General features: G+C 36.4%; 1 long non-coding RNA gene across 3 annotated transcripts in view; it reads left to right on the top strand.

The window, feature by feature from the left end:
* LOC311432094 overlaps positions 1-24809 on the top strand; it is a 61853-nt gene extending 37044 nt beyond the window's left edge. Inside the window, exons 4-6 of one of the 3 annotated variants that reach the window (XR_014689816.1) lie at positions 13629-13702; positions 20020-20121; positions 24246-24809. This is a non-coding gene — a long non-coding RNA (uncharacterized lncRNA). Of the gene's footprint in view, positions 1-8289; positions 8355-12976; positions 13144-13628; positions 13703-20019; positions 20122-24245 lie in introns of those variants that run through there. The other 2 variants (XR_014689817.1, XR_014689815.1) reach the window with 2 other exon arrangements.
* Positions 24810-25050: the final 241 nt, after the last annotated feature.

Below are 25050 nucleotides of genomic sequence, written 5' to 3'. Positions count from 1 at the left end.
GGGACCAGTAAACTGAACAAGGACAAGCTGTAGCAGACGGTCTGTTTTATTCCTCCCAACATTACAAATTAAAACAAGAATATGAAGAACCCATATAACTTCATCTTTCAGACCACAAGTGAAGCTGAGTCAGCAAGTGGTGAAGAAAACTACATGTACTTATAGTGAATGAGTAATTATTTCTTTTTCATGACATGTTTGTAGCTAATCAACTCAAATAGCTGCCTATCTAATAAATACAAGCTGCATACAAGGCTGCCAAAAAAGTGCATTTGAATGGTATGTTTGGCAGTGCTGAGCAACTCTCAAAGCAAATTAGATGCTTACTGTTTGAGTCAATAGGCTAAGATCTGAGTAAGATTAAACAATATATTTTGATTTTTTTTTCCTTTCATACTATATGCTGCTTTTATTCAAACTCAAGTTTAGTTCCACTGATTTCAGTAAAGGTAGTGGTGGAAGGAACAGAACCCAAAGCTAGCACTTAACTATTTATTTTCATGTGTTTGAATTACGTTACTAGGCTTTTATTTGTCTCTTCCTTCTTACTTTCTTTATAATCTATCTATCTATCTATCTATCTATCTATCTATCTATCTATCTATTCTATCTATATCTATCTATATCTATCTATATCTATCTATCTATCTATTTTTTTTCTCCTCAGGAGTAATTAAACATTCAGGATTTTCTCATGAAACAAAACTGAACAGAACTAAAAAATGATCTTTAACTTTCTTTAACAGAGAAAAGACATTCCCTCACAAATTTTAGGGATACCAGATGGATTCCATCTGAATACCTTTCAGCCTGCAATTCACAGGAATGTATGTATACATTGAAGTTACACTCTAAGTACAACCTCTAAAGTTTTTTTTTTGTTAACTGTATAACTGTGTGTCCATTTGATATACTTCACCGAAGTGTCAGACTTCAATATCAATACATATTTCTTACATAATTTAAGAAGAAGAAAAAAATGTATTGCACAAAACACACAATAATTAAGTAGATTATGATTTCAAAGGAGATTTTAAGGAGAGTGTAATTTCAAAACTACCTTTTCTCCCATTTCATATGGATTACCTATTTACTACCTTTGAGAATGTACCATAGACATATTGAAGTCTGAATACCTTTCCTTTGATTACTTTATACTTCTCCCTCCACTGCTCCCCTCAGGAACTTTTCAGAAGTGGAGGTAACCAGGCACAAAGGTTCAGAGAACAAAACTGGGAAACGTAAATACTAAAGATATTAACTCCTAATGATTTTCAGCACATAGATTTATCCATATAAGTCCCATTAAAATTAAAGGGAATAATGTGACTCAAACCTTTGCATATTGAACACTTTCCTTACTGTATTGAAGAGACTAGTTTCTAGTCCCTAAACAAAATGACAAGGTGCAATGACAATATATCATTTAAACGTCACATTCATTTAGTGTATGACAGACCTTTGAAGAAACAAATCTATAAAAGCAACTTCTGCATCAGAAGTCAAAAGTCCCAGAGAAAGCTTAATTAATATCGCCAATTTTAGTACAGTTTTCATCATAATGGTAAAACAGACTATTGTATTTGAAATTTACTCTCTAACTACACAATTTTGAACATAAATAGCTGCAAGGAATGCAAAAAATGAAGCATTTTTCAGAACAAGGCTTTAAGCTTGGTCTTACTTTTTAATCATTTAACCTTATTTTAAATGACAGCCTATTAATAGGCCATTAATATACCCATTATTTTAAAATGAGATTTCAAGGAAAGGTAGACTTGAATTACCTTAGTGGGTAATATTAGTGGTAAAGGGACAGTTGGACCAGATGATCTTGGAGGTCTTTTCCAACCTTAATGATTTTGTGATTCTATGAATAAGCTACAGTAAAAACAGACAGAAACTGATGACTTTGAAAGAAATAATGCTATAAGAAATATGTATGATGTTATGCACAAGAAATTTGAAAACAAAGGCCATAATTTACCTTTGAATTATATATATATATATATATATATAGTATTTATATATTATTTATATTACAGAATCACAGAATATTCTAGGTTGGAAGAGACCTACAAGATCACTGAGTCCAACCTCTGACCTAACACTAACCAGTCCTCCACTAAACCATATCACTAAGCTCTACATCTTTTAAAGACCTTCAGGGATGGTGACTCCACCACTTCCCTGGGCAGCCCATTCCAATGCCTAACAACCCTTTCGGCAAAGAAGTTTTTCCTAATATCCAATCTAAACTTCCCTGGCACACCTTTAGTCCACTCCCCCTCGACCTGTTGCCAGGCACATGGGAGAACAGACCAATCCCACCTCTCTACAGCCTCCTTTAAGGTAGAGAGCAATAAGGTTCTTCACTTCTTCACTGAAAGGGTTGTGAGGCACTGGAACAGGCTGCCCAGGGAAGTGGTGGAGTCACCATCCTTGGAAGTCTTCAAAAGACGTTTAGATGTAGAGCTTAGGGATATGGTTTAGTGGAGGGCTGTTAGCGTTAGGTTGGAGGTTGGACTCGATGACCTTGAGGTCTCTTCCAACCTAGAAAATTGATTCTGTGATTCTGTGAAGGTTGCCCCTGAGCCTCCTTTTCTCCAGGCTGAACAAGCCCAGCTCCCTCAGCCGCTCCTTGTAGGATTTGTTCTCCAGACCCCTCACCAGCTTTGTCACCCTTCTCTGGGCTCTCCTGAGCACCTCCATGTCCTTCTTGTAGTGAGGGACCCAAAACTAAACACAGTACTTGAGGTGCAGCCTCACCAGAGCTGAGGGGGACAATCACTTCCTTAGACCTGCTGGCCACACTGCTTCTTATACAAGCCAGGATGCTGATGGCCTTCTTGGCCACCTGAGCACACTGCTGGGTCATATTCAGTCGACTATCAACCAATACTCCCGGGTCCTTCTCTGCCAGGCAGCTTTCCAACCATTCCTCTTCCAGCCTGTAGCTCTGCTTGGGGTTATTGCGCCCCAGGTTCAGGACCTGGCACTTGGCCTTGTTGAACTTCATACAGTTGGCCTCAGCCCATCGGTGCAGCCTATCCAGATCGTCCTGCAGAGCCTTCCTACCCTCGAGCAGGTTGACACATGCACCTAACTTGGTGTCCTCTGCAAACTTACTGAGGGTGCACTTGATCCTCTCATCCAGATCATTGATAAAGATATTAAAGGGGACTGGCCCCAGTACTAAGCCCTGGGGGATGCCGCTAGTGACCGGCCTCCAACTGGATTTGACTCCATTCACCACAGCTCTTTGGGCCCAGCTACCCAGCCAGTTTTTAACCAAATGAAGCGTGCACCAGTCCAAGCCAAGAGCAGCCAGTTTCTTGAGGAGAATGCTGTGGGAAACAGTGTCAAAAGCCTTACTGAAATCAAGGTAGACCACATCCACAGCCTTTCCCTCATCCACCAAGCGGGTCACTTTGTCGTAGAAGGAGATCAGGTTCATCAAGCAGGACCTGCCTTTCATAAGCCCATGCTGACTGGGCCTGATAGCCTGCTTGCTCAGTAAGTGCCGTGTGATGACACTCAAGATAATCTGCTCCATGAGCTTCCTTGGCACTGAGGTCAAACTAGCAGGCCTATAATTCCCTGGGGTCTACCCTCTGGCCCTTATTGTAGATGGGTGTCATGTTTGCTAGCTGTCAGTCGATTGGGATCTCCCCTGATAGCCAGGACTGCTGATAAATAATGGAAAGTGGCTTGCCCAGCTCCTCTGCTGGTTCTCTCAGTATCCTTGGGTGGATACCATCTGGCCCCATTGACTTGCTGTCCAAGTGCTGCAGCAGGTCACCAACCATTTCTTGGTGGATCATGAGAGCCACATTCTTCTCCCCATCCCCTTCCACCAGCTCAGGGTACTGGGTATCCAGAGAACAACCAGTATTGCCGCTAAAGACTGAGGTGAAGAAGGCATTAAGCACCTCCACCTTTTCCTCATCTCTTGTAACTAAGTTTCCCCCCGCATCTAGTAAAGGAGATTCTCCTTAGTCCTCCTTTTTCTGTTGATGTATTTATAAAATTATTTTATGTTATCTTTAACAGCAGTAGCCAGATTGAGCTCCAGATGCATCAGGAAGTTATCTTCCACACTGTCCAGAAACCTTCTAGACTGTTTTCTCTGGTCTGTGTTGTGCTTCCAGGATATGTCTGGGAAGTGGAAGTCCCCCCACGAGAACAAGCGCTGATGATTTCACAGCTTCTGTCAGCTGCCTGTAGAATTCCTCATCCATCTCCTCATCCTGGTTCAGCAGCCTATAACAGACCCCCAGCAGGATGCTTGTCTTGTTGGCCTTCTTGCTGATCCTAACTCATAGGGACTCAACCATATTATTTCCAGCCTCAAGTTCCACAACATCAAAAAACTCTCTGATATAGAGAGCCACACCACCACCCCTTCTGTGTTGCCTGTCCCTTCTGAAGAGCCTATAGCCAGACATAGCAGCACTCCAGTCATTAGAGTGGTCCTACCAAGTTTCCGTGATGACAACCAAGTCATAACCTGCTGCACAATGGCTTCCAGCTCCTCTTGTTTGTTACCCATGCTGCATGCATTAGTGTAGATGCACTTCAGTTGGGCCATTGCCTTCTCCCCTGGCCTTGCCATTGTTCCCCCTGGCACACCTCCAACAAGCCTTATTTCAGCCCTTCTTACCTAGTTTAAAGTCCTCTCAATGAGCCTTGCCACCTCCTGGGCTAGGATCCGTAATATTATATATAATATATAATATATAATATATAATATATAATATATAATATATAATATAATATATAATATATAATATATAATATATAATATATTATATATTATATATTATATATTATATATTATATATTATATATTATATATTATATATTATATATTATATATATATTATATATATATATATATAGTATTTAAAAGTCCACTATTTTAATAGAAAGCTATGTAAGCATGAGGACGTTCAAACAATGTAGTGGAATAAATGGATCTTCTAGAGTGTCCATATGTCACATGGAGACTGACAAGAGGCTCCAAATACTGCCCAAATTTGTAAAATATCCCGATTCCTTCCTTTTCTCCTTTCTCTTCCCTTTTGTCCTCCACCTTGTGCCTTCTGCCTTTACACACCACTCACTGCTAACTCTTGTGAAGATGTGGGTTTCCTCATGTGTCAGTAATCTCTGGAAAAGATCTCCAGTTGAACAATCTTCAGTAAAGATGTAATTTACTAAGAAGAAGTAAGGAATATGTTTCTTAAATTTATGCTACAAGATAAACTGAAAAAGATAATCAATGTTCTTCCAATGTACAGTATAAGAGTTACAGTATCGACCTTTGGGAAATTTAAATTCGATGCCTTCATTTTCACTTGTACAATAAGTCAGTGAATGTAAAGTAGTTGTTATGGATTAAGGTTCCCCATTGCCAGGATGTGTACTGTTCTCACAAAAGCTGCAGTATGTGGTACTTACAGGCTATAATTACCTGATTAAAAATATTTTTTTCTGTGTTACTCTAAGACTTTTATTCAAGTTCTTCAAAAGATCTTACAGATATTAATTACAGAACTAATATTAATTAGTTCTCGTGTGTAGCAAGAATAGATAAACAGGTAGATAAACAGTGACCACTTGACACCCATGGGACTAATTTTCTGTGGATTTCATGTGGGTGGCATAGGAGAAAGGGCAGCAGTGTTACATTTCTCGTAGTAGGGCATAGGAACAATATATTATATTTTATTTCATGAATTGGTATGCAACAAAAAACTTGAGAGGAAACTTCAGCACAGTAAGAAGCAACTTATATTAAATCACAGTTGAGATACATCTTGAGCATAAAATCTCATTCATAAAACACTGTTTATTAAGATCTGAAAAAAAAAAAAGTATTTTTCTCTCATTTAACAGATAACAGCATCAACTACACAGAATTCAATAACTTTTTTTTTTTCTTTCTTATTTTTTTTTTCTTATTTTTAACACAGGAAAGGCTATTACTTTTTACCATCTTCAGCAATAGTTTCTTATTTTTCCATAGTTTTAATGGATTAAATATAGGATCAACTGCCATGAACTTCTGTTGTCCTCACTACTCAGATGAAACTCAGATGAAACTACTTGGCTATTCCAACTTCACATCTGTTTTATCATTATCACAAACAATATATATGTGGTGGTTTATCAGTGCTGCCAGGAAGTTGTTAGTGCAGCTATTATTTTCATAGTACTTTGAATAGATAAGCACAACAGAAATATTTCTTATTATTGCTATTATTGTTTTCAGTGATTTCACTGAGTGGGTTCTCTGCTTTGAGACACAAATAAGCACAGATGGACTTACTCGGTTCTGCTATTCTAGAAATTACTTGGAACATGGGAGAGACTTTGGTTTGTTCTGTTTGTTAGATATGCATTTTCTTGGTATATTTTTACTTCTACCAATTCCCAGATGCTGTGTTATAGACTGGTTTTCAATAATCAGAAAGGATGCTCACACAAAGTATTGCCGTCGAAAGCAGAAACAAAAATTTTGCTTATCAATTTGAGACATTTTACAAATAAATTAATTACTATAATAACAGTAAAATCAAGCACAATACCTTATTTGTTTGACATAGAGGACAGTTCTAAGTTATGTATTAGCATACCTTCAATTTTTATTGAGATTTTATTTTTTAAACATCATTAAACATTTCTGAAAAAAATCAGTGTTTAAACATCTCTTGGTCTTCATGATCAAGAAAACAAAATTAAAACACAGATAAAAAGGAAAATATAATCAGGACTTTGAATCTAGTTTTTGGGCATTAACCCTGAATGTTTACTAATTATGCCCCTAAGTAACACCTCAGGGCCAAATAAGTTAAGTGGGGGAAACATCTGAAGAAAAATAACTATTCTGCTTAAAAAAAAAAAAAAGAAAATTGTTCATTCAATTAAAAAATCCTTAATAAAAGTCCATACTTGAGTTCAAGTTGCCCATGGGAAGGTCTAATTCATGCTGGTCATTAATGAAAGCTTTATGTGACTATTAGGCAAAAACTGACAAACTACCCTAGCAACCTTAGTAATGCTTGCTAACATATATAATAAACAAAAGCTGGATACTTGGAATGCATTCTGAATTCTTCTGTTAGAAAATTATTATTATTATTATTATTATTATTATTATTATTAAATGTTAATAGGTTTAAAAGCTATTTCAGCTACTATAGTTTCAGGTACTTTTACAATTGTATGTATGTTTTTAAATGCTGTACTGAAATTTCTTTCTTTTGCAGATGACAAGTTTACAGTTTGATTAAATGTGAGCCAATGTTTGGCAATAAGTTGGCCAATGTAATACTTTGTTCAATGCATTTAGTATGAAGATAATATTTTCTAAACTGGAACCTATATCAAACATTTGTATAATATAAATCAAATTAATGTCCAGGACTATTTAAAAAAAAACACAAAAACACTAGTGAATGAAGTCTTTAAAGAAACAAAAATGGTTGGTGAAAATTAATAATGTTAAGAACATACATATTGTTTTTTGCAACACTTCAACATCTACAACATTTCAGAGCTTCACACATAAAGATAAAAAAAGCATTATAATTCCTATTTGGAAAGAAAAAAAATCATAGCATTCTGAATTCCTTCCCATATCACTTAAAAATGAAGATTTACAAGACATAGTTAAAGCCCTATAGTATGATAGTACTAGAATGAGGGAGAAAAACAAGCTTTTTTAATTTGGAGCTGTATATTACCCCATGGATCACAGCTATCCTCATGTAAACCAAATTCCAAAACAGACTTACAGTCAAATAAAAACATTTCCAGTTTTGCCAGAAGATATTTATAAAGGTTAGGTAAAATGAACTTGTTTGCAGTGTTGCAAGGATGTTTTCTTAGATTGTCCTTAAAAATGACTGTATAGCTTTGTTTATTACATAATTCTACCAAATTAACATAATAGTTTAGAGCGGTCACTGTAAGCCATTGAAAAGTAACATGACCATCAATTTTTCCATTGGTGACTTAATTTTATCAACACAGTTAGTAAAAGATTTATTCATTTTGACTTCTTTTTACAACAGTGGTAGCATGCCCATTGATTTCACTTGGAGACATCAACACCACAAACATAAAAACTTCCCAAAGAAGTAAAAAGTAAAGTAAAAAATTCAAACCTCATCAACTTTAACTTATAGCTTGAAAAACTCTAAAGTCAGAGTAAGGTTAAAGCTTTTTGGTCGCAGCCAGTAATACTTCTACTGCTTTTAAACATCATTTTACTTTTGCCAGGATATGACCCAGGATGTGAATACTGAAACTCTGCTAATCTATAACAGTCATCCCTGTCATTACAAGTAGGTGGTACTCTTTTCTCTCTTTTTCCTTCCTTCCTTCCTTCCTTCCTTCCTTCCTTCCTTCCTTCCTTCCTTCCTTCCTTCCTTCCTTCCTTCCTTCCTTCCTTCCTTCCTTCCTTCCTTCCTTCCTTCCTTCCTTCCTTCCTTCCTTCCTTCCTTCCTTCCTTCCTTCCTTCCTTCCTTCCTTCCTTCTTCTCCTTTCTCACTTTCTCTCCTTCTTTCTTTCACTCTTTCTTTTTTTGTCTCTCTCTTTCTCTTCCCCCCCCCCCCCACCCCAGATTCATTTTCTCTGTTTGCTGTCCACATTTTTTGGGGGAAGTCTCATGTTCTTCACAAATATTTGTGGACTGTCTTTTAAGTTCATCTGCTCTGGCATTGCTATGTTCCTTCCAGTTTGATTTATTCAAACCAGTACTCAGAGTGATATTGCATTCTTCCTGCTATGGTTAAGATCACGTTATAGGAGCCCTAACGTCTTCTGGGAACACTGCAGCCACTGTTCCTGTGGCCACACAGATGCTAGTACTTTTACTGTGTCTTGGTGTATTCTGTAGCAGCTAGAATCCAAAATGGTCTCTGCAAGTTTATGTTCTGAAATATATAAAACCTCTATAATATTAATTTTATTATTTTGTAAACCTCATTATTCCCAGGTTACCAAGTCCTTGCAAAAGACAATACTGCATGATTCTTCCAGCAGTCACAATGTTGCTCTTAAAACATGCAGTGCCTGAGATAGTTGGCATAGCCCTACAAGTTCTGCAAGCTCCCAGCAATCTACCTCATGAAGACATAACAGTAATTTGCACTTTTCTAAAAGTAAAATGTAGGAATGGATGCTCACATACAGTATACTTGACTCTGCGTTCCCTAACAATGAGGCAACAGCCTCAAGAAATGAAAAAAAGAAATAAATCTAAGTCTTTATTTACTTTTTACAGTGGATTATAGGCAGATGGACTATAGAGAAATGACATTATACACTGGTAAGATTCAACAAAGATACAATTTCTTCTATAATCTGCCATGACAGATTGAAAATTCCAGGTCTTAATTGCTTACTATATATAATTTCACTTCCCCCAATCTAAAAAATATACAATCCAATAGCAGCAGAAAATACAACATTATCAGAGAAGTTTATTTCCCTAAAAAAAAATAAAAATCAGTTAACGTAAACCATTAATAAAAATGAATAAATATCTAAAAATCTTTTAAAAAAATCTTTAAAAATAAATATCTAAATTATATTTTCCAAGATTGACCTGAATTTAGGAGTTCATAGTGTGCTCCTTAATCAGGAAATCAAAGCAATCACTTAAAAATAACATACTTCACTAGCAAGTCCATATTGTATTTGTACTTCAGAAAGAAAAATGATAAGTAGACCTCTGAACGTTTCCTGTAGATTCTTTGAAATCACCATACTCTGTCCTTTTCTGCATGTTTTGCATACTTCATTTTGTATTTATACTCATCTATCTGTAGTCTAATGGCTGAGGATTTAAAAGAAATGTGAGTTCGAAACTCTCTTTATGTACACTGTACTTCAGATTTTCTACCATTTCCAAACAAAGGATGTTCAGCTGTACACATTCCCTTTCAGAACAGGGCCTTTTAATTTACATTATTCCTTTATGCTGGATTGAAAATTAGTTCTGCTTTTACATTTATTTTTCCTTTTGTTGGCTTACTTGACTTTCCACACCCTCCCTATTCCTATAGTCATAAGGACAAAGAATGCTTTTAGTAGTATTGAAAAACCCTGAATTCCACTAGTTTGAATACTTCATTTTCAGCATAACATGAGCCTCGTCCTTCTCCGTTCCAGGAGCAAGAATTCTGCAATGCTTCTAAACACAGATCTTTTCTGTGGCAATGAAGTCTTCTCTGCATCCAAGATATCAAACTATCAGGCTGTTGTTTTGAAAGACAGAATAGAGGAAATACATCTGGTTTAAATAAATTAGGTTGTTTGAACATGTCTAAAGCAATAGTGGAAATATGTCAGTGTTTTCCTGCCTCTTAATGCAAGTCCAACTCAGTTGATTGGGCAAAAAATTTTCAAGATGCCTCTTCATTCATTCATGCATAGTTAGAAAGACAGGAAATTATTGCAGGATATTGTTTGCATTATAATCTAGATATGAAAGTCTTTTTGTGGTTGCAGTCCACCTTGAAATTGCAGCAGTTTGTACAGATTCATCACTAATCCTCTTTGGTACGCAGCTACCAAAATCTAAATATCAAGGAATTTTTTATATTATCTTGGACTTCATTTCTTCGGAAGTCTTAACATATTTTATTTGCAAGTACTAAGTTTAAGCTATAAGGTTTAATTAAAAGTGCATATTTTACTATTACTGATGTCTTCTTCACTATATTTATATAAATAAATTAATCTAAAAGGTTGTGTATGTGCTTATTAAAGTGCTGGTCCCTTGGCTGAAAATAGTTTTTTGCTGCAGGATATTAACTGAACACGTCTGTCCAAATCAGCTGTTCCCACTGAACTTGGGTTTAAAGAAGTTTTACTGAGTCCCTTCAATATAGCATGATGAGACAGGCAGTGGATTTAAGCCATCCAATTTATCAGTTTCAGTTTAAAGGGAGGTGTTACAGCAAACATTTCTGGCAACAGCTTTGTAAGAATTTGTGCAGAAGAAAAGGAAGAAATCCCTGACTATTGGACCCAAATTCAACATGTAATTTCTTTGTAAACTTCTTGAGCTTGATGTCAAATGCAGATAGTTTTTATTTCTCATCTGCACTACTGCAGAACTTTACAATACTTGTATTTAAAAGCATTCTGCAAATTTCTACCTCAGTTCATTTATATTTAGTTAGTTTTCATTGTTAGTTTTCTTTAGCTTAAATAGCTCTCCTCCTGGCATATAATGTATTTACAAAGAATATTTGTATTCTTTCAGATTCCATTTTGCAAAACTAAAGAAGCTGCTTTTCACGTTTCACCTGAGCTTCTACATCTCTTTCTGTTTATCTGCAGTATTTCTGATTTGAATGCAGCTATCTTGCAACAGAATTGTATGTACTGTTTCATATGCAGTCTTGCCAAGACCTTGTGCAAGTGGTACTCTTTACTAGTACTGGAAAACATCCCAGCACATCCTAAGATTACGTTTTTCTTTTTCATGGCAGCTTCCTACTAGAGGTGATAATCATCATGTGACTGACTGATTAAACCCCATTCTTTCTCCTCCTGCACTATTTCTAACTGATGAGCTCCCAGCTTATAGCAGAAATTCTTGTTATTAGTCCCTGAGTGCATGACCTTACACTTTGTACTATTAAATTTCATCTTGCTTCTATTACTACAGTTGTCAAGGTCATCTAATTCTTCCTGTATGATATTCCTGTTCTCCTCTATATTGAGAACTCCTCCAAAGTTTTGGCATCAGCAAATTTCATTAACACAGGTCTAATATTTGTTTCAAAGCTGTTAATGAAGATATCAAATAACACTAAGGACTATCTTTGAGGAACTCCACCAGGGATTCACAAACTGATACACTTCCTTTCAACAGAAGTAATATTTGTCTTTTGTTTAAGCCATTTCTTCAATGTTACTATTCTTGTCCTAATACCTAGTTTAACTGGTAGTTCCCCATGTAGAACTGCAGTGAAGTTAGGATACATTGGATCAGTTTCACTGCAGAGAAAGAATTATAAACAAGATGTAGAAACGTGACCTAAAGAAGACAATTCGATCAAACAAGGCCTGCATATCATTCAACTGTTTGTAATGTCAGCTAGGAGAAGACAAAATCTCATTGATTATACAAGCACTAAATCTACCGAGAAACATCCAGTGAAAAATAGAAAATCAGCAAGTAGAAATAACCTTAAAAAATGGTTTGCAAATAACAAAACCTTTGCATATAGCCAATGAGTGGTAAGGTACATCTTGATATAAGTATATTCTTGTATCTAAGCAATACTGCTTTACATTCACTCTGTAAAGCATCATTATTTAAGCAATAATGATACAATGGTCCACTATCAGTTGGTTGTTCAGTTAATGAAGTGCCTGAGGTGAAGGCAACTGCTTTACTTACCCACCATAAGGTTATATTAAGAAACAAGCATTCATCTTGATCATGGCACCAATTCAGCATCTAGTAAATTGACAGCTCTATCTGAGAATAAGTTTCTATCACAAAGAAAGTGGCATCTGCTGCCATTTGACAAGTATATTCCATTCCCTACTTAGATTTAACAGCTGAAACTCCTCTACTGCACAGTATATAAGCTCCCTTGCTTTATAGCAACAAAATGTATTGATATTATCAGCAATTTTTTTATTATTGATATTTTTTTTAGTATTGATATTATCAGCAATGTTTGTAGTAGTTAATTTCAAAAATAAATTTGACTTAGTGATGATTAAGCCCCTTCACCGACTGTTGCTTCTTATATCTGAATATCTTTTTAGGCTAATTTTAATAATTGTGATCAGTTCAGTGGTTTGGCTAAGACCATGGACCCAAGAGCAGTGGTGTCTCCACCCAACTGATATGATAGTGAATGATGTCAGAGGAAGGTGGTATCTCAGGAGCAGGGAGAAGTTAACGCTAGTTTGCTCATCATTTCCCTTCCACCAGGCCAAAACCAGTTGTGTAGAAGCACTTTAAACTTGGATAACCTGGATGTTCATAAACTCTTTATCTACTGAAGAAGAGAGTGCCACGGGTATGAAAAACTCACAGGAGAGGATAGCACCAAAGGATCTCACCCTCCTGATGCATTTATGAATAAATCAGGAAAGTTATGAGGGGAACTAACTAACTAACTAACTAACTAAATAAATAAATAAATAAAAGTGGCCTATAAAGTCTTTTATGTTTTCAAAAATCTATTCCTCAATTAAAAAATAAATAAATTAAAAAAATAAAGTCCATGTTACAGTGTCCTTATTTTTCCATCACATTGTCCAGAAAGGCCAATGACCTTAGCTGGGTGAAGCTGTGGGGATATCATCTAGAAGTAACTCAAAGGTTAGGAATTTTCTGTTAGTGTGTAGAGGGCACTCAACACTTCGGTGTGCGGGGTCAGGATACACTGGATAGTATAGCTTGCAACAGAGATTACATACTGTTTGATAATTTAAATTACATTTCAGTTTGTGCCACAGATTTTCCTCTAGGTCTGCTCTTCTACCTTTGATGAATTTTATACAATATTAGAAATAATTAATTAAAAATTGATATACAGTAGGCTGAAAATGTTGTGCATTTGAACTTCTCTACACCATAGGACTCAGCCAAATCCTGAGTGGAATTAGAACAGCTTTGCTCTACTTCACTGATTGAAAGCTGGTTCTAACAATGGTAAGTTTTGAATGAAAATTGTTAAATTTGATCAACTTCTGCATCAAAAGCATGTCCTACATCCGATTAATCTTAAGGAAGATATTTTTTTCTTGAAGATTGTTTTTGTTCTCGTCTTTTATCATATACTGATCACCTTGCCCACTTCTACTAATTACCAAGGTCTTAAAGTTTCTTTGGATCTGGCAGAATATATATATTTCCTAATCCTACAATCCAGCTGAAAAACCTTTTCCCAACTGTAAAACAGTGCATCTCCCTAACCCATGAACTAACAGCCTTTCTATGATGTGTAAAGTATATCTGCAATGTTTGTTCAAATTGAAATTTAGATGATGATCTCTTCACATACATCATGACATTTTACATTTCTGTGATTTGCAGTTAATTTTTTTTTCCAATCCCAGACAGAAATAGAGCCCTGATTATCTATGGAGGAGGTTCCACAATTCTTTTTCATTCATCCTGGAATAGCAAATGAGTATGTTTACTCTGTCATCTGAAAAGATGATACCCTGAAACCACAGTATTGAGCCTGTCAAAGTTATGTTAGAGGGAGGTGACCCATTTACTGACAAAAACAGCTAAAACATACAAAGCTAGGCTGAAATTTTATTTAAACAAAGCTAGCTCTTGTATGAACTCCTTACTTGCTCAGACAATGGACTAAGTAATGCTACCTTAACTGCTCACCTATTTTAAGACTGCTACAACTGTGAAGGCCATTTTAATTTTCAGAAAGATTTTTTGTCACATTCCCACATTCATTCTAATGCATCTTCTCCAGAACATGCTTTTGAATTACTTTCTCAAAACTTTTTAAAACTTACATGAAAATGTTGTCTATCTCAAGCACAAGAAGTACAAGGGCTGATTTTAGGCATAACAAATGGCACTTGATAGATGCCCAATGGAATTAATATTGGATAACTTTTCATAGAGACAAACACCAGGAGGAGAGGTCATTATATTGTGCTATTGGCTTTCCATTATGGGCCTTCACATTTTCTCCAGATGTTCTGTGCTGAGCCCAGTAACTTCTGTGTGGTTAAAGCACATCTTCTAGAAAAGGAATCTGTCTTGATCAATGGACATTAAAAGATAAAACTGATCATACTCTTTTATAACTTGTTCTAGTGGTTAACTGCTCATGGTTATCATGTGGCTTAGTTCAGCTTCCAGTCATTAGTTCTTGTTATCCCTTTCTTTGCCTGATTAAAGAGCACTTCAGTATTCAGTGAGAGTACTTTCACAGTTACCGCTCAATGAAGTCAACACTCAATCTTTTCAATACACTAAAAAAAAACAAGCTCTTAAAATCTCTCACTGTAGGCATTTTATCCAACCTTGAATTGTTTTATTGTTCTTTATTACAACATTCCCAAATTCCCCCCAAAAATTAAAAACAAACAAACAAACAAACAAACAAAAAACCAAATCAACCAAAACCAACAACAAGAAAAAATACCCCCAAAAACAACTTCCCAAAATCCAACTCTCTAAACTGTGGGCAAAAGAAATAGACAAATTATTTTCTTATCTGTATCATAATTGCCAAATAAAAATACAAAAATTCCAAATCCTGCTTCTTCCTTGCTTATTTCAGTTGCTGTTTTTCTCTTCACTCTGATATCTCCCTCCTCAGTCAATGTCTTCCCAGACAAAGATTCCTATCCTGAAGGGCTGCTCTGAACCTTTTTCTTCCATGCATGGTTTTGCATTTGACTGAGTTGCAACTTTTTTTTTCTTTCCCAAATGATCTCATTTTACCAACAATTCAGAGCACAATGTATGGTTCTGTTGTCCTCATTATTATTTACTGATTCTCTAATCTTTCTGCCACCCACAAATTTTCTAAGAATGATTTATGTTTATGTTTTAACTCATGGGTGAAAATGTTGAGTAACACTGAGTCTAATGTTGATCCCCGAGGAGCCTCCTAAGATCACTTCCATTTGATGATGATTTAGCACTGACTAACTCTTTTTTGAGATCATTCACTTAAGTTCCACATTCATTTACATTGTGATCTATTGAAACTGAATTGTGTTATCAGTGATCTGAAAAAGGACTTTAGAAGTATGCTGGTTACAGTGGCAGGAATTCTAAGCATTCATTGGAAAAGAATGAAACACAGGTAGTTGCCCCAGGTGTTTTGTAATGCACTCCCCTCATGTGTCAGATGAAAACATTCCTACAGTATGTCAAGTACTTCAACAACATTAATATAGATGGTGTCATTTCATATCTATGAAGACATTAGATATACTTATCTATTTTTAAAAAATCTAGAAATATTAAAATGTTGCACAAAAAAAAAAAAATAACCCTCCAAATTTTATTTTTCATTGTATTTCTTATCTATTTCTAGTGTAGAATTACTAGCGCAACAACACATCATCAGTAGGGTAAAACTAACCTGTCTCACGACGGTCTAATCCCAGCTCATGTTCCCTATTAGTGGGTGAACAATCAAACGCTTGGTGAATTCTGCTTGTCCCAGTCAATGCTTTGGAAATTCATGCACCACACACTGCACAGAATGCCATAGAATCATAGAATCATTAAGGTAGGAAAAGACCTTCAAGATTATCTGGTCCAACTGTCACACTACTACCAATGTCACCCCACTAAACTAAGTCCAAGCTTTCCTTAAACACCCCCAGGGACAGTGACACCACCATTTCCCTGGGCAACCCATTCCAATGCATGACTACTCTGTCTGAGAAATGTCTCCTAATCTCCAAACTAAACCTCCCTTGGCACAACTTGAGGCCATTCCCTCTAGTTCTACCGCTAGTTACCTATGAGAAGAGGCTGACCCTCAGCTCCCCACAACTTCCTTTCAGGTAGTTGTAAAGAGCAATTATGTGTTCCTGGAGCCTCCTCTTCCCCAGACTAAACAACTCCAGTTCCCTCAGATGTTCCTCAGAGGACTTGTGTGGCATGCCCTTCACCAGCTTTGTAGCCCTTCTCTGGATATGCTCCAGCCCAAAACTGAACACAGTACTCGAGGTGTGGCCTCACCAGAGCAGAGTGCAGGGGGACGAGCACCTCCGTGGTCCTGCTGGCTACACTGATACAAGCCAGGATGCCAATTGGCCTTCTTGGCCACTTGGGCACACTGCCGGCTCGGGTTCAGGTGAGCATTAATCATCACCCCTGAATCCTTTTCCTCTGCACAGCTTTCAAGCCACTCTGCCCCAAGCTTGTAGTGCTGTGTGAGGTTTTTGTGGCCAAAGTGCAGGACCCAACACTTAGCCATGTTGAACCTCATCCCCATCCCACTGGCCTCTGCCCATTGACCCATCCTGTCCAGGTCCCTCTGCAGGGCCTTGTTACCCTCCGGCAGATTGACACTTCCCCCCAACTCAGTGTCATCTGCAAACTTACTGAGGGTGCACTCAATTCCTGCATCTAAATCATCAATAAAGATATTAAAGAAGATGGGCCCCAACACCAACCCCTAGAGAACACCACTCATGACTGGTCGTCAGGTGGATTTCACTCTGTTCACTACTACTCCCTGAGCCTGGACACCCAGCCAGTTTTTAACCCAGCAAAGAGTGTACCTGTCCAAGCCATTCGCTACCAGGTTCTCCAGGAGAATGATGCACATTTGGATGTATTCTAGACTGGAAGAATTAATTTTACAATACTAGGTACAAAGAAGAGTTTTCAAATAAAATGCAGCTAGATTTATGTGACTAATTTAGGGATACTCCAAGACATGAAATTAGATGTGACTTTTATATATTATCTGCAAATATGGAAGCATCAAACCTTAACTCTTTAAATTGCTGTTCACTACCACTAAAGAATTTGCTTGGAACAGCATAATCATCCTTGAGGCATCTAAATACAAAAAGATTTTGAAATACTGAAAAAAAAAAAATCAGTCTTGGCATTTAAGGTTGGCTTTGCCAGCTCATGAGGGCTATGTTGTATCCAATGCAAATAATCACTGGGGTAAAGGAACACAATATTTCAATGTATGGTGATAAGCTGTTAGGAGGCAGAAGCTGGTTACCAAATGCTTTTATCTGCTAAGATAAAAGCAATGAATAACAGAAGCACAAAGGGAAGGTGAGCTGAAATAGAATTGTAACATTAAGCTCTCACTCTATTTGTAGAAAAACAACAAAAATATCAAAACAGTCTAATGTCAATAATTTATGCAAAATAAATAAATGTAATTAATGGAGCAACTTTTTGTGGCCATTGCAATTACTCTCAACCTTCAAAATATAAGTGCATTGAAAGGATACACCCATTTTGATTTGAGATTATTCCCCCAGGGAAATGAAAATAAATGTAAATTAGAATTTCCTCTTCTAAATGCTACATTGACAACTAAAATAGTATAGTAGCTTATAAACTGGGTTGTGCGAAAAGGGTGCCCTTACCAGAAGCCTTGAAGATCTTGATAGACTGACTGAAAAACGTCCTAACAAATTAATATAGCTATGCACTTATTTTTCCTGTGGCCCACACTTGCTTAAAACAGAACAAATACGCTCAAATGTACCAGCTACCATATGCCTAAGAAAGGTTCTACTCTATCTTTCTTGCAGTTACTTAAGACTGCATATTTGTGTTTTAGGAATAGCACAAAGAATGATAAACCCTTTAAAAATTCACACATCTTTGCTTTCATCAGATTAAGGTATTTTAGCAACTACAGTAATATTTTATCTGTTTTCCCTGGGATTTGGTTCTCTTTATGGTACCCTTGAACTGACCCTGATAGCTGGTGCTTCTATCTTTTATCAGTCCTGAGTCTTTTGAATCATCACATTACTGAGTTGTAAGACCCTGCCATCTTCACATGTATACCCAAACTTGCTTACCCTTACCACCCAACTTGGCTCATCATTAAAGTACCAGAAAAGGTACATCCAGGTCCTATCTCCTGTATTATGACATCAATCCCATAGAAGACTCATGGTCAAAAGTCTCATAATGTTAACTTTATTTTCAGCATGAATTTATGATTAAGTGAATTTTATAGTCTATATGCTGACATGGCATATTTTTTCTCTGAGATCTTTGAAATGAATACAGCATACCATCCTTTCCCATTCGCTAGCTGGGATCTTTCTGTATACATGACTCATCATAGAAGAGAGTAGTTCTTTTGCCCTTTGTGGCATACTCCTTTAGTGTTGTAGCTACGTATCTAAATAAAAGGCAGAATTTTTCCAAGCACTTTTTTTTCTCTCAAGGCTCACTGGCTGCAATAGAAACCTAAGTCCACATGGTGATCATATTTGTTACCTCAGGGACTAATTTTCTTTTACCTCCTTTCCTGTATTCCAAAGCTTCATTGCTATTATCCTCTTGCTCCCCGTGCACTAACAAAAAGATTTTAATGCATTCATTATGCAAAATCTTGTCTTTTGTGACCTTTGCCAAGAGTGTCCCCAAAGGACTGGCCAGGCTTAATAAGCTCACAAATAAACTACAATGTCAGCCAAGGGCACTACTGGCCAATTGAGTCCGCACCATTGCCCTCTTCCCCAAACCCCCACTTCACACCTGAGGTGAGATTGCAGGGGTGTTGTCTGCCTTGGAAAACTGTTAATCCTTTCCGGTGGCTCCCAGCTAGGCAAACAATCCCCTTTGTGAAGGCTGGAACAATCACGCAGACAATACCTTTTGCCTCTCCAGAGACAGACCCTGCTTTCCTTGAAGTTTCTCTCTCTCTCTCTCTCTCTCTTTTTTTTTTTTTTTTTTCGTTTTCCTTTTTTTGGCCACATTTTTTAATGCTTTCAATCTTATTTCATTTATATTATGTCCTGTAAAAGCTTTGTCATGGGTGAGCCAGCTGGGTCATTGGAGGAAAGGCACTAACGCATATGATTCCTGTGTTAGTCCATTTTCCTCCTGCCCAGAGTTATTGTCTAGGTTCCGCAGGGAAAGCATCCGCTTGCCCATTCAGTTGTTGATGTTGTGGCAGATTACAGTGGTTTCTGTCCGGTAAGCAGTCAGCCAAAGAAAGGAGTAAGAGCAGTAGAGCAGCCTCTTCATTTCATATATAAAAGATGCAGATAAAGCATATGATATCAGAGAATGACCTAACTGGTAAAAAAAAATATCTGAATTTATTGTGGAAGAATATAAACTTTCAAAACTCTAAAAGAGATCGGGCTCATAAAAGATAGATATTGCAAATATTAATGCAAATTATTAGTAAATCTGACCCCTCTACCCCACTATGACACACATTTAAAATTTATTATGGAACACATTCAGGGGAATAGCTTTAGGGAATTCATTGCTCATCTTTCTCTTTCTTTCTCCATCTCACACACTAGCAGTCTCCAGACAGCTTCTCTGAATTCTTCAGAAATATTGCCACTCTGACCTCTGTACCATAGATCCATTGACTTACTTCATTTGACTGTCTGGAGTGACAGGTAAGGTACTAGTACAACATGTTCTCACAACTTCCATGGCAGCGTACACATCTTTCCAGCTCACCTCTATATTATGATGTAGAATATCATGATGCAGAGTACTTAAATAAAAGCTTTTTGAGCTTCTGATGTTTTAATATATATATAGTCCAAAGAAAAAGCACCAGCAAGCTGTAGGCCTCATCTTAGTAGCATAATTAGTTTTACAATATGTATATAAGTTCTTTTCCTGAGTTTGTGTCAAATAGGGAAGACTTTAGACAACATGAAAAGTTGTGGGTATCAAACTGCCATTAGATGCAATCAAATTTCAATACATAATATTTTTTGTCTCTTTTTTTTCCCTAAAATTTCTAATCTGTTCCAAAATCCTACCTGGATTTATCTCACTTTATATATTAAAAACAAACAAACAAACAAACAAAACAAAAACAACAACAACAAAAAAAAACGATGATAAAACACTTTTTTTTTTTTTCCTCCAAAATCTGCTAGGCAACATAAGGCTGGATTTTCATAGATGCTAAAACAGTAGACAATACTGTGGGTGCTCATCACTGTGAAAACAGTTCCTGAGCTTAAAATACCCTTGATAATGATTTATGATTTTACATAACTGTTCTCACTGCCATAATGCCGAGACACTTCCTCTAGCATTTTAAGGAAAAACAAACAAACAAACAAAACCACACAGACACACAAAGATAAATTCCTTTCCTCTTTTTATTAGGACTTTTGCCAGGTTCTATCTGGAAACTTGGAAAAATATATATTTGCTAATCTGACAGGATACAGCAATATCGGGATAACACATTTCCCATATGTGGAACTGGACTGTAGCCATTTGTTCTTTTAACATCTACTTCAGACACTCAGGCTGCATACAGTAGGTTCAAATTATCTGTCCAGCAGCTCAGGAAGGAAAAAAAAAAGTACCTTTTCTGGCATCTCTGTCTCAGGATAGGAAAAGACCTCTAAATGCCGTAATAAAACAAAATGAAAGCAAGAGAGCTGGAAAGACTAGAATGCTCATCAAGATCTGGGGAGAGAAAGAAAGGAAAGGAAAACAAAAGACACTTCTCAATAAACATAAGAAACACCCACCCTGTATTACTGCGGTTACTAAGTGCTAACAATGAGCCTCTGGCAGGCAGTGAGGTGTGCAGACAAAAGGCCCTTGAGAAGTTGTACTGCTGCATCCTGTATAATAGTTGAAATCTGTGAGTGTTTTTCAAGGTTAGGCACAAATAAAGCAAAATTTCTTTATTAAGGTTCCAAATTACTCATCTTCTCCTACATTTCAGTCCATTGTGGGGCTCTGAGTACTGTAACTGACCTTTGATAAACAGTCATTTCACCACAGTGATGAGACTACATAAAAACCGGTCTGCACAATATAATGCAGATTAACTGAGGGGCATACCAGCTTTTCATAAAAATAAGCCAGAATGACACTGAAGAATTTGCTCGTAATCTAGCCGGTTGCATGTGCACATATTCTTTGTGAGTGAAATTTCTTTCCAATGAGATAATTTAAACAATGAAGAAATTACTCTTGATATACATGGATCAGGCAATTTATAGCATTTCCTTCAAAGGCGAGTCTAGTTAATGCTTTGTCACAGGTGTGAAAGAAGTGATGATTCAGTGTTCATATGCTTTGGTACATAATGAGGCTGATCCCTGATGTTTCAAACAGAAGAAAAAATTGCAAATGTGAAGTTATTATAGGTTGTTTCATGAATAAGTTTCACCCCTCTTAGTGAAGCCAGTGAGTTAGCTGGTATTGTAAAACTTGCACAGTTATCTAAAAATAAAACCAACTATCTGTTTTGATCAAGAAATCTTTCAATAGTTTGTCTAATCTGAGATCATTAAAATATCTGTAAAATACAAGTAAAAAGTTAGCATGAGAGATCAAACAAAGCAATCATGTCATACTGAAAGTAGCCTGAAATATTGACAAGAGACCCAGCTGAATTAATTAGTCTATGAAGTTTAATAAGCAAGCCGTGTTAACAGTGTAGTGTTGTTTACTGTTTATACAAAAAATTATCAATATCAATTTTCAAAGGTGTTTTAGCACACTAATAAGAAAATAAAGGGGAATAAAATGAAAAGATTATCACCAGAACTAGCATTGCCACTTTGTTGTACAACCACTATCCAGCTTCTGTCATTATAGCTGGTCCCAATTTATCCTGTTCTCATTTTACAAGAAAAAAATCATAAAAGGCACTACAGATGAAATGATCAGTATTATTGTCAAGGCATTTTAAACAAGAATGCAGAGTCCTTGGGCCAGAGCTCCATCAGTTCAAGGCAATCTTTAATCCGTCTTTGTTTCTCTTCCCTGTGTTCTCAATTTGTATGTCTTGATGCCCATTCGCAATGAAGTCTCTAAATTACATTACAAAAGGCGGTTGTCTTTTCAAAAAAGAAGCTGTAAAATTGAGCTAGAATAATGCCGCACAATATTACTGAAATGGCAAAATCCAAAAGACCATGAAAATAAAATCTGCACTTGAGGATACAGATAATTGATTCACCTAAACACAATGCTGCACTCTATAAATAGCACTGTAAAAGGCCAAAGTACTGTTCTTGCAGGAAACAAATTTTTGAATTCCACTTTTAATCTTCAGAACTCTTGGACTGCACTTGATAAGGAGTAAAACCATTTTAAAGAGCTAAATGGCTTTATTTTCAGAATTTCTGAGCAGTTAGAGCTCCCAGTACTTTCAATATAAACTGCAGGTGCTCAGGACTACAGGAAAATCATTCCATACACATATGTGTTATATATACACTTATTCATATATTAGATGTATCATCCATATACATGGTCACCAGTATTTTTGGCTGGTACATTTATCATAAAGGAAAAACATTTATCATGAAGGTAATAAAAATTACAACAATGCACATACAAACTGAACATCTCTGATGTAGTCTTAAACAACTATGGCTTAAACAACTTTTATTTTTTTTTTAAATAAAAAACAGTAAATTAGAGAGGCTTTATAGGTATCCTACAATCAGAGTTTTCTCCACTGATTTGAATGGGAGTGAGCCTTAAAAGTGTGTTCAGATTCAAACTTTTTTTTTTTTTTTTTTTTTTTTTTTAAACTGGTATAGCAGAAAATGTAAGCAACAGGGAAGAAAATAATAAAGAAAATAAAAATACCACTTTAATTGCCTTAGGCTGTATTAGGAAAATTGAAGAACTTTTTTTTTTTTTTTTTTTGGATTGCTAGTGTAACAAGTATGCTGCTGATTTCTGAAGCTGCTTCTTCTGCTAAGAATAAGCTCCAGAAAATATTCATAGCAATTGCAATTCCTGAGGCATGCAGTACAATTTATAATCAGTCAAATTTACGCAGTTTAAAAGATTCCTTGATTCCTGTCTTGCTTTTTCATTAAGCCCTTTAAACTGGACTTCTTGTCAATAAATAAAACTATTGACATTAAAAGGTCACATCCATGACCTTTCACATGTTTCTCCTGCTCTGTATCTATATACACTGTATACTTTACCTCAAGAAGAGATTCTTTTATTTAAGAGAGCTTAAACTGTTCAAATTTGTAATGTACTGGGGATTTTGGAATATCTAGAGGGCTTAGTGGATAAAGAACTGACCTTTCATCTCTGAACCCAGTTCCCGTCCAACCTAAGATAAGTGAAAGAGTTTTGTGTCAGCTGCCCATGTGATAAAACTAGCTTTACCTTGTATCATTCAACACAATTTGGCATGACTGGCAGTTTTTTTCCTCTCAGGAGAAGCATATTGAATATGGAAAATGAATTGCTTCTGTCTCTAGAGAGGGTGGTCCTCCAGGTTAGGCTTTGAAGTTATAAATGGGAAGTGCTGGAAAGCTCATATTATTGCTGGTTGCCAGCCCCACATCAAACATATGGATAAACAGCAGGTCATAGTTTTAAATCAGTGATAGAAGATGATTTACAAATACAAACACGTAACAACTTATGTGACATTTCCTCACCCAAATGGAAACTATGCAATGTAGCCCAAGCTAGATTTGAGTAATTCTAAGGTCTACTTCTATAGGTAGTAAATTTCTACATGTATTTTAAGAGAACATATTTATGTATTTTCCCCCAGGGAAAAGAAACATCTCCAGATTTCCAGAGTACCACGTCTCCCTTATTTATCTCTGCATAAAGCTCCGCTTCACAGAAGCTGATACACTGGTGGGGCAACCCTCCTCTACTCCCACCAGTGCCACTTCCAAAGGAACCACTCCAAGCTGCTGAACTTCCCAGCCCACAGAGCTGCCCTCTTCTCACAAGCTGAGCATCAGACTCTCTGCGGGGAGGGCTCATTTATGAGAGGAACATTAGAGCCAGTAATCAAAGACAGGTCCTGACCGTGACACGGTAGTGCCCAAACCACAATGCTGGGGCTTCATTTTCTGCTGGATATGGTGCACTTCCACTGGGAATATTTGTTAAAAAAGAACTTTTGATTTGTTTTGATTAGAATTATGTACTATTTTTTTGTGAAAAACTTTAAAAAGAAACCAACAGTCTGAAATGTGAATTCAGTTCATTCTGTTACTGAAACTCAGAACCTGCAATCAGTTAACATGCACCCAGTAATTAACTGGATTTCTTCTGTCTGGTGAATGTATTAATTATCTGCAATATAACATAATGCTCCCTCTTCTCTTGCAGTCCTTGGAACTAAGTTTGTTTCATTTGATACTTTTTATGACTCTTTAGTAATATAAAACCATTTTTAAAATAGCAATAAAAAACTGCTCTGCAAGTATTTCTGGAGACAAGATATTTTTATAAACAAGAAAACCCACCTCAGTGGCATTCATTGATTAAATTTGTCTTTATGATTTATCTATACATTACACAGATGGAATTTTTCAGAAATGCCATAAACTGCAATTTGAAAC

Source organism: Aythya ferina (genome assembly GCF_964211825.1).
Source record: "Aythya ferina genome assembly, chromosome: 2".
Lineage (NCBI taxonomy): Eukaryota > Metazoa > Chordata > Aves > Anseriformes > Anatidae > Aythya > Aythya ferina.
This window is presented reverse-complemented; position numbering and strand designations above follow the sequence as displayed.